The sequence below is a fragment of the Lathyrus oleraceus genome, chromosome 4, assembly GCF_024323335.1.
Source record: "Lathyrus oleraceus cultivar Zhongwan6 chromosome 4, CAAS_Psat_ZW6_1.0, whole genome shotgun sequence".
NCBI lineage: Eukaryota > Viridiplantae > Streptophyta > Magnoliopsida > Fabales > Fabaceae > Lathyrus > Lathyrus oleraceus.
In genome coordinates this window covers 283,776,397-283,794,591 of record NC_066582.1, presented here as the reverse complement: position 1 = coordinate 283,794,591, position 18,195 = coordinate 283,776,397, and the positions used below count along the sequence as shown (strand labels likewise).

General features: G+C 40.8%; 1 non-coding gene across 1 annotated transcript; it reads right to left on the bottom strand.

Moving 5' to 3' along the window:
- Positions 1 to 14,524: 14,524 nt before the first annotated feature.
- On the bottom strand, positions 14,525 to 14,631 carry LOC127077531 (small nucleolar RNA R71). Its single transcript, XR_007787329.1, has one exon. It is a non-coding gene; the product is annotated as a small nucleolar RNA R71 (small nucleolar RNA).
- Positions 14,632 to 18,195: the final 3,564 nt, after the last annotated feature.

The window sequence follows — 18,195 nt, the reverse complement described above, 5'->3', positions numbered from 1 at the left end:
ACCATTTTCTTCATCCCAAAATGGCTTCTTCTTCTCATGTTAAAGAGCTCAACACCTACGCTACTGGACACAATCCCATTGCTTTCAAACTCACTGCCAAAGAGGGTATAAATTGTATTCCTAAACCCACATCCTTTGATGAAGCGGTAGTGAAGAACTGGAAACGCCAGATGCTGATTCCCTTCGTGGTTGACAAGAAGCTGTTAGCGTTCCATGGGCCTCTAGCGGACCAGAAATCTCCCCCAAAGGTTGTTGCAGCCTTCTTCCCTGGGTATAAACTCGATGCTCCTCCTGCCTTCGATAAATCCTCGTACTCAACGTGAGATTCATGGAGGAGAAAGCTAGGGTCTTTAGGTTCATGCCTACTCCTGGCAACAAAGAATATCTGGCATGGCTTAATAAAGTCCAACGAAAACGTCAAGACCAATGGAGGAGTGCAGGGATCTACAACCTTATTCAAATATCAAGGTACGCTCATCCTGTAAATCCCTGTATGTTACTGGCATCCCTATATTTTTGGGAAGGCTCCACCAACACATTCCAATTTCCCCGTGGGATGTTATCACCCACCGTTTTCGACATGGCGGCAATCATCGACCTTTCACCATCGGGGGAAGTCTTCGACCCCACCCTTTCGACGGAGAACACCTTCTCGTTTGGTCGGGCCATCCTTCTGAGATACATCTAAGATCACTACAACAAGGATTCTGTCGAAGTGTCCGACGAGGAGCATATATCCTTCCTTACTTTATGGCTTTCATATTACGTTTTTTTCCCTGGTTCCTTGCAGATAGCGAAGAGCTATATTTCCCTGGTGATCCAGATTCATAAGGGTCAAGAGGTGTGTCTAGTTAAGCTACTGCTAGCCTCCTTATATCAGGTTATGGGGCTGGCAACCCTGAAATTGAAGTTTCTCTCCAACACTCTTAAAGCCTTGAATATGTCGGGTCCTTCATGGCTTTTGCAATATTGGTTAAATGATGCTTTTGAGTATCAGCTAGGATACCCTGTGTCGGAGTGTATTATGAGACTGAATGAAGATCGATCGATCGAAGGAGCCAGGTTGGCTTTGACGACCTGTCAAGAGACTCCCAACATGCATCTCTTCATGAAATACTTAAATATGTTCATCGAAGCAGACAAATTTGCTCCTGGTATGGCGCCATTTGCTGACCGAACCTTCGGCCCTAAGTGGTTCAAGGATCCTTTCCTAGGTGGCTCTCCACAGACTGCAGCCCAATCGAACGCGATATGGAGAGCTTTCTTAACTCCTATATTATTGTCGTACAGAATTGAGCCAGGGTCGAAAAGGTTCGATTTCATGAGCTATCAACCAAATCTGGTGACACGTCAGTTTGGCTTAAGCCAGATGGTTCTGAAACCTTTGGTATCTCATGACACCGATATTGTATAGTCTGGTCGATCATTAACAGCTGATGATCACAAACCTTGTCTCCATTTTTGTAAATCCACTCACCGTTACTGTCACTACGCGAAAAATACAGAGTCGCAATCGGTTTTTATTTATTCCAAGGAAAGGGAGAATAACGAGAAAACCCCAAAGAATGGTCATCGCAACCACGAATAAGTTCGGAAGTCGGTTATGCAAGGGGAAGGTATTAGCACCCCTCACATCCATGGTACTCCATAAGAAGCATCTAGGATGTTTACGCTTGAATGGGTGTCGTTACCGAAATGTTGGCTTGCCAAAGGTTTGCGGGATGGAGGTAGATTTTAAATTAGTGTGATCGCCAAGGATTGGGTTCTCATGCCTACGTATGCCCACTTATTGAAGTGAGAAATCAGAGCCCCGTAGTTCATGGATAGAAAATGTTGTTTGTTTTATTGATTTTATTACCTTGAAGAAGGGTTTTCGATGGTGATGCCCTAAGGCTCAAACAAAAGGTTTGAATGCGCTGAAGTTGTTTTTAGGTTTTGAAAAATGTGTTCTTGACTTCGGATTGCACTAAAGACTATGGATAAATGTGAATACCTCAAACTACCAATTAAGCCAAACGTCTTATGCTCGAAGCATTCAGAACGAGTGTAGGATAGCTCCATTCTCATCCCTTCTTTACTACTTAAGGCTCGTGACATACAATCCTAATCGTATTTATTGTATTTTTGAGTCTGATTTAAGAAAAGACCGCTTGACGTTGGATCAAGGGTTTGTTTATTAATTATGAAAGAGTGAGTGTTCCTAATGCCTAAGGGATAGCTAACAAGCAATAACAAAGATAAGGAAAGTAAGTAAAAGCATACATCTGAAATGGGAGGGGGGTATATGTAAAGTACAAGGGAGTGCAGGAAATAAAAGGTCTCATTGATGACACTGAAATTCACCGTATTTTCGAATCCGATTTCGCATGCATTTTAGTTATTTTATTATCATTTTGTTATGTTATTACTATGTTTCTCTTTGTTTTCAGGTTTTTACTTTAATCGGAGCCCCGATCGAGAAAAGGAGTGAAAACGAGCTAAAAACCCTAAAATTCAGCATTTTGCACTTGTGGCTCCCACTATGGCTGGCGCCATAGACCCTGCCATGACGTGTCCTAGCTCAACTTCCACGTTCCCCACTACCTCCACTAAGGCGCCACAGATTGGCCTTGTGGCGGGCGCCATGGACTTGTGGCGGACGCCACAAGAGGAAAAGTTTTCCCTCCCAAATTCAAACTGAAGGGTATCCTTGTCATTTCCCTTATTTTACTTGCCTATAAATAGAGACTCGAATTCATTTGTTTAATCATCCAAACTTAGAGCAGAGGCAAACTTAGAGCAAACTTTGTTTCACTTAGGCATATATTCAGTATTTTAAAGTGGTAATCGCTTCGCATTGGGGTGTTACCACAATTGTGTAATTGAGTCTGTAATCGAGTTTGGAGCACTTTGGAAGGAAGTTAATCCTTCCGCCATTTTCATTTCCACTTTGCATTTTATTCAACCCTCCGATTGGAGCAGGTTTTTATTGCTTGCCTTTATCTATTTTATTTTCCTGCACTGTCTTTACTTTATTTATTTCCCGCACTCGCACTTTACTTTATTTATTTCCCGCACTGTCTTTACTTTATTTATTTCCCGCACTGACACTTTACTTTATTTATTTCTCGCACTGCCTTTACTTTATTTATTTCTCGCACTCGCTTTACTTTATTTATTTCCCGCACTCACACTTTACTTTATTTATTTCTCGCACTCGCTTTACTTTATTTATTTCTTGCACTCGCTTTACTTTCATTTATTTTCTGCACTCGCACTACTTTTATTTACATTAATGCACCTTTACTTTACCATGTCTAACTAAACCTATAAGGTTAGAATGTAAGGATCGTAATTGAACCGATAATCCCTACAATTGTTCGTAGAAACACTTAAGGGCTATTTTGACTTTCAACTTAAGTTTTCCCGCACTTAATTTCCGTTGGGTAAGATCAAAAGCCGTCCAACGTCTTTTTAAACTTAGTTGTTTTTAAACTATTTCAAAAACAGCGAAAGCGCTTTGTTTAGTTCATTAGGAGTTTTTTTGTTAGACGGTGTGGCTAGTGATCGAGAGGGGGGGTGAATAGATCACCTCTTTTAAATTTAACGGATTTAAAGTTTTATCAGAGTTTTCAAAGTTGGCGGAAAAATCAGTCCCGAATCGACTTCCGTCTATTCTGAACCGCTACTAGAAAACCGGACACACAAGTTTAATGTTGGATTTTAATGAGAATGACAGAGACAATCCACACCAGAATTTTAACTAATTGAATGCACTTTTCATTAAAGTCTATTTCCAATGAATAAAATCTAGCTAACCGTTTTGTCAAACAGTTGGTGTGTGTGTGATCAATGATATACAGCAATGAAGTTTGTGTAGGTGTTTAAATTGGCTGCATTATATGGTAAAACACTAATGTCTTGACTGATGTCATGACATGTATATGTGACTACATTGTAGTTACTGCAGGACTAGCTAACACAGGATTATTGAATGCTGTGACATTCATACCTGTCAACAGATACTAAGGAACAGAAGTTCTGTTAGAACTTAGTATTCATTTGCAGTCTGGTTATCAAGGAAGAACCAGACCTGGCATAAGGCCTACTGACTGAATGTCAAACTGGATGTTGTGACATTCATCATTAACAGCAGCTGGTGAAGATTAGGCAGAGTGGTGTTCTGCTATACTTCAGCATATAACTTAGTTTGTTCTTCAAGAGAATAACAGAACTAACTTAAGGCCAAATGTGTAAATGTTAAGTTGGACACTTTGACATTTACTAATGTAAGCTGTTACTGTAGTATGGTCATTTTGATCATGTACAGGTCAGCAAATTGTACAGTCTGTTTTCTGGAAAAACAGACTCAGCATATGGACCTTGATGTCAAGCTGAATGTCGTGACATTCGTGCCTGACAGCATATGCTAAATTGTAGGTTGTTCAGTTTTCTGTTTCAGCTTTTTCTCAGGCTATTCTTTAGGGATTCAACAGCTGAGAGAAAATCCAGGAAATCAACAACCAAGCTACATTCAATGAACCTAACAAATAGCCTATTTGTTAGCAACCTAAATGTTGAATTTGAGGGAACTTGTGTGACCTAAAATTCAGGAAAATACAGGTGCAAAAGCCCAAGTGCTGCAATATAAAAAGGAAGGCATTCCTTCATTCAGACTCGGGGATTTTGAAGCGTGAAGAGTCAGTGTGTCCATCATACTTCACTGCTGTATTTTGTGTGTCTTGTATTAGACGTATCTTGTAAGCCAAGCCATTATCAAGTAGATGATTGCTTTGGCATAGGGTGTTCATTGAGTTGTAAGTGTTGTGTCACTCAAAGCTTTTAAGCGTGAGTGCTGTGTATCTTGATTTAAGCTGTGAAGCATAATCAAGAGTTGTTTTTGAAGTGTGACTTCAAAGTGTCTTTAATATCACTGAGGTGATTGAGGGGGAGTGAGTAGGAACTCTGATCTTAGGTTAAGATTGAAATTGCATTGGGTAGGGATTAAGTGATAAGTTGTAAACGGGTGAGTTTAGCTTTGAATTGATACTACTAATAGTGGATTTCCTCCCTGGCTTGGTAGCCCCCAGATGTAGGTCATGTTGGACTGAACTGGGTGAACAATTACTTGTGTTATTTACTGCACTTACTATTAAGTTTTGCATAATCCCTGTCTGTGCAGAATTGGATGCCATAACAACCAGTGTGACATCCAAAGTCTGATAACTAGAATTTCAATTGGCATCAGAGCAGGCACCCTGCCTGTGAAGTTCTGGGTGAGATCTAGGGAAGTTACTTTCTAGTACCATGGACAAGGATTTAGGACACTCAAACAGACCACCCATGTTGGATGGATCTAATTATGATGACTGGAAGCCTCGCATGATAGCCTTCTTAAGGTCTCTAGACAACAAAGTCTGGAGAGCTGTCAACAAGGGATGGGAACATCCAACGAGGACTGGTGAAGATGGAGTCAGTGTGCAGATTCCCGAAGAAGATTGGGACAAGGAACAAGAGGCATTAGCTCTTGGAAACTCCAAAGCCTTGAATGCACTGTTCAATGGAATCACTAAGAACATCTTCAGGCTGGTGCACCATTGTGAACTAGCTAAGGAAGTTTGGGATACCCTCAAGGTAACTCATGAAGGTACTTCCAAGGTGAAGATGTCCAAACTTCAGATGTTGACAACCAAGTTTGAAAATCTAAGGATGAAAGAGGAGGAGACTATTCATGACTTTCACATGAATATTCTTGAAATTGCAAACACCTCTGGTGGACTAGGTGAGAAAATGACTGAAGAGAAACTTGTAAGAAAGATTCTCAGGTCCTTGCCTAAGAGGTTTGCTATGAAGGTCACTGCCATAGAGGAGGCTCAGGACATCAGCAGTATGAAGGTAGATGAGCTCATTGGTTCTCTCCAAACCTTTGAAATGGGCTTAGGTGAGTATGCTGAGAAGAAGAAAAGCATAGCCTTTATATCAAATGCTGAAGAGGAGTCAGAAGAAGGATATACAGGAGGTGATGAAAGTATATCAGAAGCCTTAGCCATGCTTGGGAGGCAATTCAACAAGTTCATGAAGAAGATTGATTAAAGAGGGAGACCTAATGTCAAGAACATCCCGACTGACATTAAGAATAGATCAACTTCTGAGGAGAAGTTCAACCATGGGAAGGGAATCCAGTGTCATGGCTGTGAAGGGTATGGACACGTCAGAGCTGAATGCCCTACTTACCTCAAATTGCAAAATAAGGGGCTAGCTATCACATGGTCTGAAGGAGATTCTGAAAGTGAATCTGAGGGAGAATCTGCCAAACATGTCACTGCACTAACCAGTGTGTGTGTCTCTGAAGATGACACAAGTGCAGATGAGCTGACATTTGATGAACTTGTTGCAGCATATAAGAAGCTGTGTACCACCAGTGCTGAAGTGCGTGCACAAGGAGAAAAGCAGAAGAAACTCATCAAGGAACTGGAAGATGAGAGACAGAAGCAAATGTCTACCATAGAGGGGCTAAATGATGAGATAGCCCTGCTGACCTCCAAGCTGAACCAGATGACCAAATCCATCAGAATGATGAATAAGGGAACTGACACCTTGGAAGAAATTCTAAAGGTGGGACAGCAGTCTGGAACCAAATCTGGGCTAGGATTTGGAAAAAGAGCTGAACACAAACGCCCAAAGGCTAGAGTTCAGAAGTTCAAGCAGATGTCAAAGCCAATGTCTCAACATCGAGGAGCTAGGATGAATGATCATCAGAAGAGAATATACCAGAATTGGAGGTGTCACCACTGTGGCAGGCTTGGACATATAAAAGCCTTCTGCTACTGGATTCATGGCTTCCCTAACAGAGCCTCACATGTCAGACCTAAGCATAAAACACGTAAGCGATGTGTTCCCATTAAGAAGCAACAATGGTATGCTAGGATAGCACACACTGCCCTAAGGGCTTCTTCCAGAGAAGACTGGTACTTTGACAGTGGATGCTCAAGACATATGACTGGTATGGAAAATCTACTGGTAGACATTCAACCTCACACCACCAGCTATGTGACTTTTGGTGATGGTGCCAAAGGAAAAATCAGAGGTGTGGGCAAACTGGACTGTTCTGGAGTGCCAAAACTGAACAATGTGCTGTTAGTAAGAGGACTAACTGCAAACCTCATCAGCATAAGTCAACTGTGTGATCAAGGTTTTCATGTTCAGTTTACTAAGGAGCTGTGCATTGTGACAAATGGTGACAATCAGGAAGTTATGAGAGGAACCAGGTCCAAAGACAACTGCTACCTGTGGGAACCTGATCTCTCTAACTTTTCCACAACATGCTCCTCAGCCAAGGAAGAACAGGAGGTGAAGCTGTGGCATAGAAGACTTGGACATCTCCACTTACGGGGAATGAAGAAGATCATATCCAAGGAAGCAGTCAGAGGAATGCCAAAGCTTCTGATTGATGAAGGAAGAGTCTGTGGAGAATGCCAAGTGGGCAAGCAAACCAAGATGTCACACCCAAAGCTGGGACATTCCACAACCTCCAGAGTTCTGGAACTGTTGCACATGGACCTAATGGGACCTATGCAGGTTGAAAGTCTTGGTGGGAAGAAGTATGCCTACGTGGTGGTTGATGACCATTCCAGATACACGTGGATAAGCTTCATCAGAGAGAAGTCAGATACATTTGATGTCTTCAAAGATCTGTGCATAAGACTTCAAAGGGAAAAGGACAGTTGTGTGGTCCGGATTAGAAGTGATCATGGTACTGAATTCAAGAATTCCAAGTTTGATGAGTTTTGCTCATCTGAAGGAATAAGCCATGAGTTCTCCTCCCCTATAACTCCTCAGCAGAATGGAATAGTTGAAAGAAAAAATAGAACTATTCAAGAATCTGCCAGAGCAATGATTCATGCAAAGAAACTCCCTATGCACTTTTGGGCTGAAGCAATGAATACCGCGTGCTATGTTCACAACAGAGTCACCTTGAGAAAAGGAACCTCCTCCACTCTGTATGAAATATGGAAGGGTAGAAAACCCATTGTGAAGTACTTTCATATTTTTGGAAGTAAATGCTACATTCTCACAGATCGTGAACAGAGAAGGAAGCTAGATCCCAAAAGTGATGAAGGCGTATTTCTGGGATACTCCACTAACAGCAGAGCCTATAGAGTGTTCAACTACAGGACCAATGTCCTGATGGAGTCCATAAATGTCATTGTGGATGATAAAGAGGAAGGAACCGATGTCATGGAGGATGTTGAAACATTCCTTGATAGTCCAACTGACAGTCCAGTCAAGCCTGAAGAAGTACAGGAACCTCCTCCTGAATGTGAAGTAGAAGCACCCACCAGAGTGCCATCTATCAGAATTCAGAAAGACCACCCTAAGGATCTTATCATAGGGGATCCCACCAGTGGTGTAACTACCAGGTCAAGAGGAATAAACTCAAATTCCTGCTTTGTTTCCAAGGTTGAACCAAAGAATGTGAAAGAAGCCCTGACTGATGAATACTGGATCATTGCCATGCAAGAGGAACTCGAGCAGTTCACAAGGCATGAAGTATGGGAGCTGGTTCCAAGACCTGAAGGGTCCAACATCACTGGTACCAAGTGGATCTACAAAAACAAATCTGATGAGAAAGGAGTAATTACTAGAAATAAAGCAAGACTAGTAGCTCAAGGATACACTCAAGTTGAAGGAGTAGACTTTGATGAGACATTTGCTCCTGTGGCTAGACTTGAGTCCATCAGATTGCTGTTGGGGGTAGCATGCATCCTGAAGTTTAAGCTATTCCAAATGGATGTGAAGAGTGCATTCTTGAATGGCTACCTGAATGAAGAAGTCTATGTGGAACAACCCAAAGGGTTCTGTGATCCTAACCAACCTGAGCATGTATACAAGTTGAAGAAAGCCTTGTATGGGTTGAAGCAAGCACCCAGAGCTTGGTATGAAAGGCTAACTGAATTTCTGACCTCTAATGGATACAGAAAGGGTGGCATAGATAAAACCTTGTTTGTGAAGGATGAAGAAGGCAAAATCATGATAGCTCAAATCTATGTTGATGATATAGTCTTTGGTGGAATGTCAGAACAAATGGTTAAAAAATTTGTTCACCAGATGCAATCTGAGTTTGAAATGAGTCTAGTGGGAGAACTGACCTATTTCCTTGGAATGCAAGTAAACCAAATGGAGGACTCTATGTTTCTCTCCCAAAGCAAGTATGCCAAGAACATAGTTAAGAAGTTTGGTATGGATCATGCCAGGCACAAGAGGACTCCAGCTCCTACTCATCTGAAGCTAACCAAAGATGATGGAGGGCCTAGTGTTGATCAATGTCTGTACAGAAGCATGATAGGTAGTCTGCTGTATCTAACTGCAAGTAGACCTGACATCTCTTATGCAGTTGGAGTGTGTGCCAGATACCAAGCAGAGCCCAAGGTGAGCCACTTGAATCAAGTCAAAAGGATTCTCAAGTACATCAATGGGACGTGTGACTATGGGATGCTGTATTCACATGGGTCTAAGCCTGTCCTATCTGGGTACTGTGATGCTGATTGGGCTGGAAGTGCTGATGACAGAAAAAGCACATCAGGTGGATGTTTCTTCTTAGGAGAAAACCTCATATCGTGGTTCAGCAAGAAGCAGAACTGTGTCTCTCTGTCCACTGCAGAGGCTGAATACATAGCTGCTGGAAGCAGTTGCTCCCAACTGGTTTGGATGAAACAAATGCTCACTGAGTACAATGTCACTCAAAATGTCATGACATTGTTCTGTGACAATCTCAGTGCCATCAACATCTCCAAGAATCCCATCCAACATAGCAGGACCAAACATATTGACATTAGGCACCACTTCATCAGAGATCTGGTGGAAGACAAGGTGATCACTTTGGAACATGTAGCCACGGATCTTCAACTGACTGAAATATTTACAAAGGCTCTGGATGCTACTCAGTTTGAAAACTTAAGGAGCAAACTGGGAATATGTCTCTCTGAGACCTTATAGCAACCACTGATGTTTGGGATAAATTGTTTAATATATCTGCCTATTAAACAATTTGTACTAGGCTATGAAGGGTCAACAGATCATAGCTATGCTGCTTGCAACAAGGGTGGATACAAGAGGGTTAGGAGACACCCTACAGAGAGAAGACCTTTGTACCTGCAGGAGTTCAAGGATGCTGTTCATGCAGGAGTGGTTCTGGATGTCAGAAACAAAATCATGGCATCTGATATGGTGGTACCTACTGTGAAGCAAAAGTGGGTGATCACTTGATCGAAGCTGTGAAGCAAGATCAAGTGGATGTTAACTTGGTTGAAACTGTGAAGTAAAACCAAGTCTGGAACTCTGTCATTGTGCTCTGGCTATGTTGTTGGCTTTGGCAACATTTGTGACAAAAAGGGGGAGTAATAACCACCAACACCCCTGACAAACAGAGTGGGTCTCTACAACAGACTCTCATGACAGATCTGAAGATTCCCCCCCTGCAGCTGATGTTGAAGTTTAGGTGCAACTTCTAATATGTGTGTGCTGCTATGCGAAGTTCTTATTTAACTTCCATGTGTGTGAGTGTGCTGCCACTCTGAGTGTATTAGCTAGTAGTATTCCGCTGCCATGAACTCTGTTATGGGGATCAAAGTGTTTTAGCCAAAAATTTGCCAAAGGGGGAGTTTGTAGGTGTTTAAATTGGCTGCATTATATGGTAAAACACTAATGTCTTGACTGATGTCATGACATGTATATGTGACTACATTGTAGTTACTGCAGGACTAGCTAACACAGGATTATTGAATGCTGTGACATTCATACCTGTCAACAGATACTAAGGAACAGAAGTTCTGTTAGAACTTAGTATTCATTTGCAGTCTGGTTATCAAGGAAGAACCAGACCTGGCATAAGGCCTACTGACTGAATGTCAAACTGGATGTTGTGACATTCATCATTAACAGCAGCTGGTGAAGATTAGGCAGAGTGGTGTTCTGCTATACTTCAGCATATAACTTAGTTTGTTCTTCAAGAGAATAACAGAACTAACTTAAGGCCAAATGTGTAAATGTTAAGTTGGACACTTTGACATTTACTAATGTAAGCTGTTACTGTAGTATGGTCATTTTGATCATGTACAGGTCAGCAAATTGTACAGTCTGTTTTCTGGAAAAACAGACTCAGCATATGGACCTTGATGTCAAGCTGAATGTCGTGACATTCGTGCCTGACAGCATATGCTAAATTGTAGGTTGTTCAGTTTTCTGTTTCAGCTTTTTCTCAGGCTATTCTTTAGGGATTCAACAGCTGAGAGAAAATCCAGGAAATCAACAACCAAGCTACATTCAATGAACCTAACAAATAGCCTATTTGTTAGCAACCTAAATGTTGAATTTGAGGGAACTTGTGTGACCTAAAATTCAGGAAAATACAGGTGCAAAAGCCCAAGTGCTGCAATATAAAAAGGAAGGCATTCCTTCATTCAGACTCGGGGATTTTGAAGCGTGAAGAGTCAGTGTGTCCATCATACTTCACTGCTGTATTTTGTGTGTCTTGTATTAGACGTATCTTGTAAGCCAAGCCATTATCAAGTAGATGATTGCTTTGGCATAGGGTGTTCATTGAGTTGTAAGTGTTGTGTCACTCAAAGCTTTTAAGCGTGAGTGCTGTGTATCTTGATTTAAGCTGTGAAGCATAATCAAGAGTTGTTTTTGAAGTGTGACTTCAAAGTGTCTTTAATATCACTGAGGTGATTGAGGGGGAGTGAGTAGGAACTCTGATCTTAGGTTAAGATTGAAATTGCATTGGGTAGGGATTAAGTGATAAGTTGTAAACGGGTGAGTTTAGCTTTGAATTGATACTACTAATAGTGGATTTCCTCCCTGGCTTGGTAGCCCCCAGATGTAGGTCATGTTGGACTGAACTGGGTGAACAATTACTTGTGTTATTTACTGCACTTACTATTAAGTTCTGCATAATCCCTGTCTGTGCAGAATTGGATGTCATAACAACCAGTGTGACATCCAAAGTCTGATAACTAGAATTTCAGTTTGCTTAAAAGTTTTCTTGCCACTGCTGTCTTGCAAAAGGAACAATCACAACACACTAACTGGAATTGCTAAAACAGTTTTAAAACGTAAAGAGGAATAAGGTAAGAATACGATACGCAGAGATTTGGTAAGGAAGTTCCCCACGTCGTCCTCGCGTGTGGGTACATCTCCCTCTCAATTTCAAATGAAATTGAGAACTTTGATTATCAATTATTGCCGAATCCGTTGATACAAGGTTATGATACAAAGACAGAATTCTAAACTCTAAGAACCTCTTCTTGTATGAACCTTCACTTGATCTGAGCACGATCAAGATTTTCCTGCACGAAATTGCAAACAATTCACCGGTTCCACGACCTGCTTGCGAAATCCCCCGATCTCCAAACGCAACGATGCGGCTGAATATGTTCTGCAAACGTGACTCCCAAACCCTCAAGAACACTCCAGTTCTTGAAGGACAAACCAGTAGGTTTTTCCTAGAAACCCCCTTCAATCTTCAACTCAGCTAGATCCTTGATCGTTCCACTGAAAACCACAGCTAGATCCTTGATCGTACCACTGAACGTTATCTCGATGCTTCTTTTTATCCAAAGAACAAGAATGGTTATGTGTAAATGTTCTTGAAGAAAAGTGATTGAGAAGATGAAGAAGATGAAGTCTCTTTCAGGTTTCTATGTGCTCACAAAACAATTGCTCCAACACTGCTCTTGATCTTGTGTTCAATTGTTTTCCCTAAAAGAATTCGTGCCTTTTGCTGCTGTCATAACCTGTCGTATATATGCAACCACAGGAACTGTTATAAAACAAAAACAGCTTTATGCATTGATACGTAAGAGTATGCATCGATGCATACTGTAATATAAGTGAGTATTTGGTGAAATGAATTAATCATGTATCGATGCATAATTCGTATGTATTGATGCATGCTCCTTTTTCACTAGCATGTATCGATGCCTAATGTGTATGTATTGATACACAGGCTGTTTCAATTTGTCATGTATCGATGCCTAATGCGTATGCATTGATACACAGTCTGTTTCAATTGATCATGTATCGATGCAGGGATCGTATGGATCGATACATGGAGCCTTTTGCCTTTCATGTATTGATGCATGACTCGTATGCATCGATGCATACTGAACAAAAGAAGTTTTGTGATATACCACATGCAGTATGTATCGATACAAAGGCTTATGTGTTGATGCATACTGACATAAAATGGATTTTATGTGTTATTTTAAGAGATGTGTCAATGTAGGTCTTTTATGTAAAGTTATGCAACAATAGAATGGGATAGAAACACAATAAAAACACAAGTGTATCAAGTGATGTAATGCACAACCAACATTTGTATGATGATCACACAATTTGCTATCATTCAAAATTAATTCAAGTAAAGAATTCTCTCACATTTTTAACTTAAGAAGAAAATTGATTTTAAAACTATTTTCGGACGCGTTTATAAGTTTAGAGTCTGGTTCGTGAGAATCTCTTTTGGTTAAGAAATCCAGGTTAAAATACTTTTCAACTTAGTCAAGATACTATATTTCTTAAAAATAGGTTTACTACTCTAACGCAATGCGCGCCTTTTTATAAGTGACAATAAGAGGGTTTGATTAGGGAGTACAACTCGGTTCTGAATACACGAAAGCGACAGTTCCTGTTAAATTGGTTCTTTTCAAAGTAGGAAACACTGCCCATAAGTAGTTCTATTAGCAAGTACTTGGATTATTAATTGATTATGTGAATTACATTCGAGCCTGTCTTTATTAATTGAACTTTATTTAATACTTTACTTTTCATTGCACACTCTAAAAACCCCTATTTTGATTACCTTAGGTAAACACCATAATAATAGATAACGATAGATTGACACTTGGTCTCTGTGGATTCGACAATCTTTTATATTACTCTGACGCGTTCGTATACTTGCGAAAAGCACGCATCAAGTTTTTGGCGTCGTTGTTGGGGACCAATTTCGTCAAATTTCGTACCCTGTTGTTACATCGTTTAGACTTAGGTTATTTCCCGCCGGTCAATACGAAGAACTCGCAGCACCGGAAGCTTAGTATACCCTCTGCCGGAACCTGAACGTTCGCTCGCGCACGTTTATTCTTTCATAGAATTAGGAGAGCTATGGCCAAAGATCAAAACCAAATACCTCTTAAGGATTTCGCTCAACCATCCAACGAAGAACCTAGTTCTAGTATAGTAAACCCAACCATCCCAACTAATAATTTCGAACTTAAACCATCCTTGTTGCAACGAGTGCAACAGAGACAATTCGCAGGTCTCGCTACTGAGAACCCAAACCAACATTTAAAATATTTCTCCAATTAGCAGACACTTTTAAAACCAATGGAGCTTCTCCTGAGGCAATCCGTTTAAGATTATTCCCTTTTTCCCTCAGAGATAAAGCCCTATCATGGTTAGATTCCCTTCCACCCAATTCCATTACGACAGGGACAACCTTAGAAGAGTATTCCTTGCTAGACACTTTCCCCCAAGTAAGACCTCCGTTCTTCGAAACCATATAACTAGATTTACCCAGAACCAAGGAGAATCGCTATTCGAAGCTTGGGAGAGATATAAAGAGTTGTTAAGAGCATGCCCACATCATGGTTTAAAAAATTGGTTAATCATTCAAACCTTCTATAATGGACTTCATTATAACACTAAGATGACCATCGACGCTGCCGCTGGCGGTGCTATGATGAACAAACCTTATCCTGAAGCTAGTGCCCTCATCGAAGATATGGCTCAAAACCATCAATCATGGGGAGTCGAACGAGCGACAGTTGAGAAGAAGGAAGCCCAAGGAGGAGTGCATGAACTAAGCTCTATAGACATGATGCAAGCTAAAATGGACGCATTAGCCCTTAAGGTCGAGCATATGTGCATAAACCCGAATACTGCAGCCGCAGTTTCGTCGGATTGTGAGATATGTGGAACCATAGGACACCAATCTGCAGAGTGCAGTCTATTAAACGAAACCCACTCTGAGCAAGTGAACTACACCCAAGGGAACCCATATTCGAATACCTATAACCCTGGATGGAGGAATCACCCGAACTTCTCCTATAAGAACAATAACCCTATCCAAAATAATACACCTCCGAGACAAACAGGTTACCAAGCCCCAAGATCAAATCAACCTATGCAACCTGTACCACCAAAGTCGAGCCTTGAGAAAATTATGGAAAATTTTATCACTGCTCAAACCCAACAAAACAAAGAGTTCATGAACCAAAACATTCATATTAATGAACTGATTACCCAGTTAGGAACCAAGGTTGACCAAATAGTTACTCATACCAAGATGCTTGAAACTTAGATCTCTCAAGTAGCTTTAAACCAAGCCCCCCAAACCACACCTGGAGGACAGTTCCCTAGACAACCTCAACAGAATTCGAGAGGGCAAGCCAATGCCATTACTCTACGAAGTGGGAACGCTTATGATGAGCCACCAAACCCAAGATTGAGTGAACCCGAAACTTCTAAGGAGTATACCAAACCCCGGACGAAGTCAAGGAACCAGAGGAATCTGGAAACCAGGAAGGTCAAGAAAAAGGAGAAAAACCTAAAGATAAAACTTACGTACCACCCCCGCCATATAAACCACCTATACCATATCCGCAAAGACTCAAACAAACCCAGATCAATAACCAGTACCAGAAATTTATTAAAGTTATAGAAAAACTTCACGTAGAAATCCCTTTTACAGAAGCTATCACCCAAATACCTTCTTATGCAAAGTTTCTCAAAGACATCCTTACCAACAAACGTAGACTAGACGATCCAAAGCCCCTGGAATGTAATTCCATTTCCGAGAATAAATTAGCCAAAAAGGATAAAGTATTGGTGTAAGCCCTAGAGGCCAATACTTTTGGTACTTGTATCGAAATATTTATTATTAATAAAAGGCTTTTTCTTTATTATGTTTGTTTAATAAAGTCCCTAGAATAGCTAGTCCGTTTAATGTATCAAGTATGACTTAATCATGAGATCACATTAAACATAAGGACACTATTCTTAAAGTATCCGTAGTCAAGCTTTATTATGAAGTGGGATAACATTAAAGCATGAAGACTATTATGTTTATAGACTGATGATCATATCTCATGGATCATGGATAAAGAGTTATCAAGTCTTAAACATAGGTATGAATATTAAGAGTAATATTTATATTGGATTGACCCGCTATGAGAATACTATATAGAATGTTATGCAAAGTGTCATAAGTTATTCTCATGGTGATAATGGTGTATACCACCCTTCGACCTGAAACCACTATGGACCCTAGATGTAGAGTCGAGTGCTTTATTGCTCATCATGCCAGTCACGATGCTCCTTGTGCCACTCAGATTGTTGTACATTCCAATACCGTGCTTCTTCATGGCGTTCTTTGTTAGCAATTTCCATCTGTTGAAGCATGTGAGTGATGTCCGCAGTAGGTATTGAGGATGAAGTACCACCTGAGAATGGAGGGGCTGTAGGTTCAGGTACGTAGTTGGTGGGAGACCACCTTCGTGGCACCCAATCTCCCCAACCAGCATTGGCCTCAGCTTGAGGCACATCTGTTTCAGGCGCATCCTGCATTTCTTCATCAGGCTGTTCTTCAGCAACATGGATTCGTTCCGAAGGCACGTCAAAGTTGTAGATTCTGGTTTTGGATTTTCTTTCAAAAAAGTAGAAGCATTTGCGGTCTTTGTCCCACCGATATCCCATATGCGATAGAGTGGAAGAGTCAAACTCTTGAGCAACAGATGGAGATAGGAGAGGAACAATAGGAATTGCAACTTTCCAAAACTTAAGAATTTTCATAATTTGAGAAGCATACCCTAGAGCCACATTTTTGGAGCTGTCTCGCACAAAAAATAGACGTTTTACAAAGTAGTTCGCCCAATTTAAGAGAACCTTATTTTGCAGAATGTGGAGAAGATGTATGCTAGGCCTATCCAACCGAGAATGTCCACTATTGGTTGGACGCAGAATATGTGTTATAATCCAGTGAAGAATACGCGGAGTTTGCTTGATCATACCTGACGTGACGTGTTCATCCTCACTCAACGGTCTATCTATCTTTAGGATAGATGGAGTAAAGTCCTTCATGTCAAATTCAGGATCAAAATGCAGGTCATGCCAGGACTTGACAGTCATCGACGGATGCGGAATTTGAAATACCGTTTCCCAATCAGAGGCTTCAAAGGTATATGTTCTGACATCGATAGAACACCGGAACATATAGCCTCTACCAGTTTGTAAGCCGGCATAAAAGGCCCGGATGAAATCCTCATGATAGTCATCTTTTGTCGACAGAAATGACCCAAGTCTTTGTGCATGTAGGAGTTCAACCACCTCATTTAGGTGCAGGTGAATAGCATCTGTTTTATCAAAGATATGGGGTTTCATGACTAACCTGGTCTTGAAGGATTCCTCAAATTCAGCAGCAATAGCAGGATGAAGTAGGTCTAAGGCATTTGAAGGAACATCTGGTGGTTGATGAGAAGTACCGGCTGTTTCCTTTCCCTTTCCTTTTCCTTTTGCTTTGGCTGGAATAGTGCGTGGAGGCATGGTGATGTGAGATTTAGGGTTTTAGAGAGAGAGTGAAGATGAGAAAGATTAGGGTTAGCCACTGGTTTTGGGGTTTTTGAGAACAGATGATATGAAGTCTTGAGATAGGATTGGCTGATGTGTCGATGCAAGAGAGAGAAAAAAATGCATTTAATTCAAATAGCATCAGTATGTGTCGATGCAAATGGTCATGCATCGATGCCTATTATTCACATTTGGCCTGTGTATCGATACGTGCGATGGATGCATCGATGCATCCTGAACCATTTTTGAAAAAAATTGAAATTCTGAATGTATGTATCGATGCATACATGTTTTGTGTCGATGCATACTGATGCCAAAGCAGATTTTGATGACTTTTGATGCAGTATGGATATGCATTATGCACTATGTCATGATGATTATGCTCAAGAAAGATTCAGAAGTCAGATTGTTAATATGCACACAATATAGACAAGGAATATATGCAATCAAATTTTATATCAACTAGAGTAAGAACATTTGTTCTAACATACACAATCACTTAGCAATAAGAAAATTGTAGAAAGGATTGATATTACCTCTGTTGGAGAAATCTTGTGATGGATAATTGACATCTAAAACAGCTCTTATCAA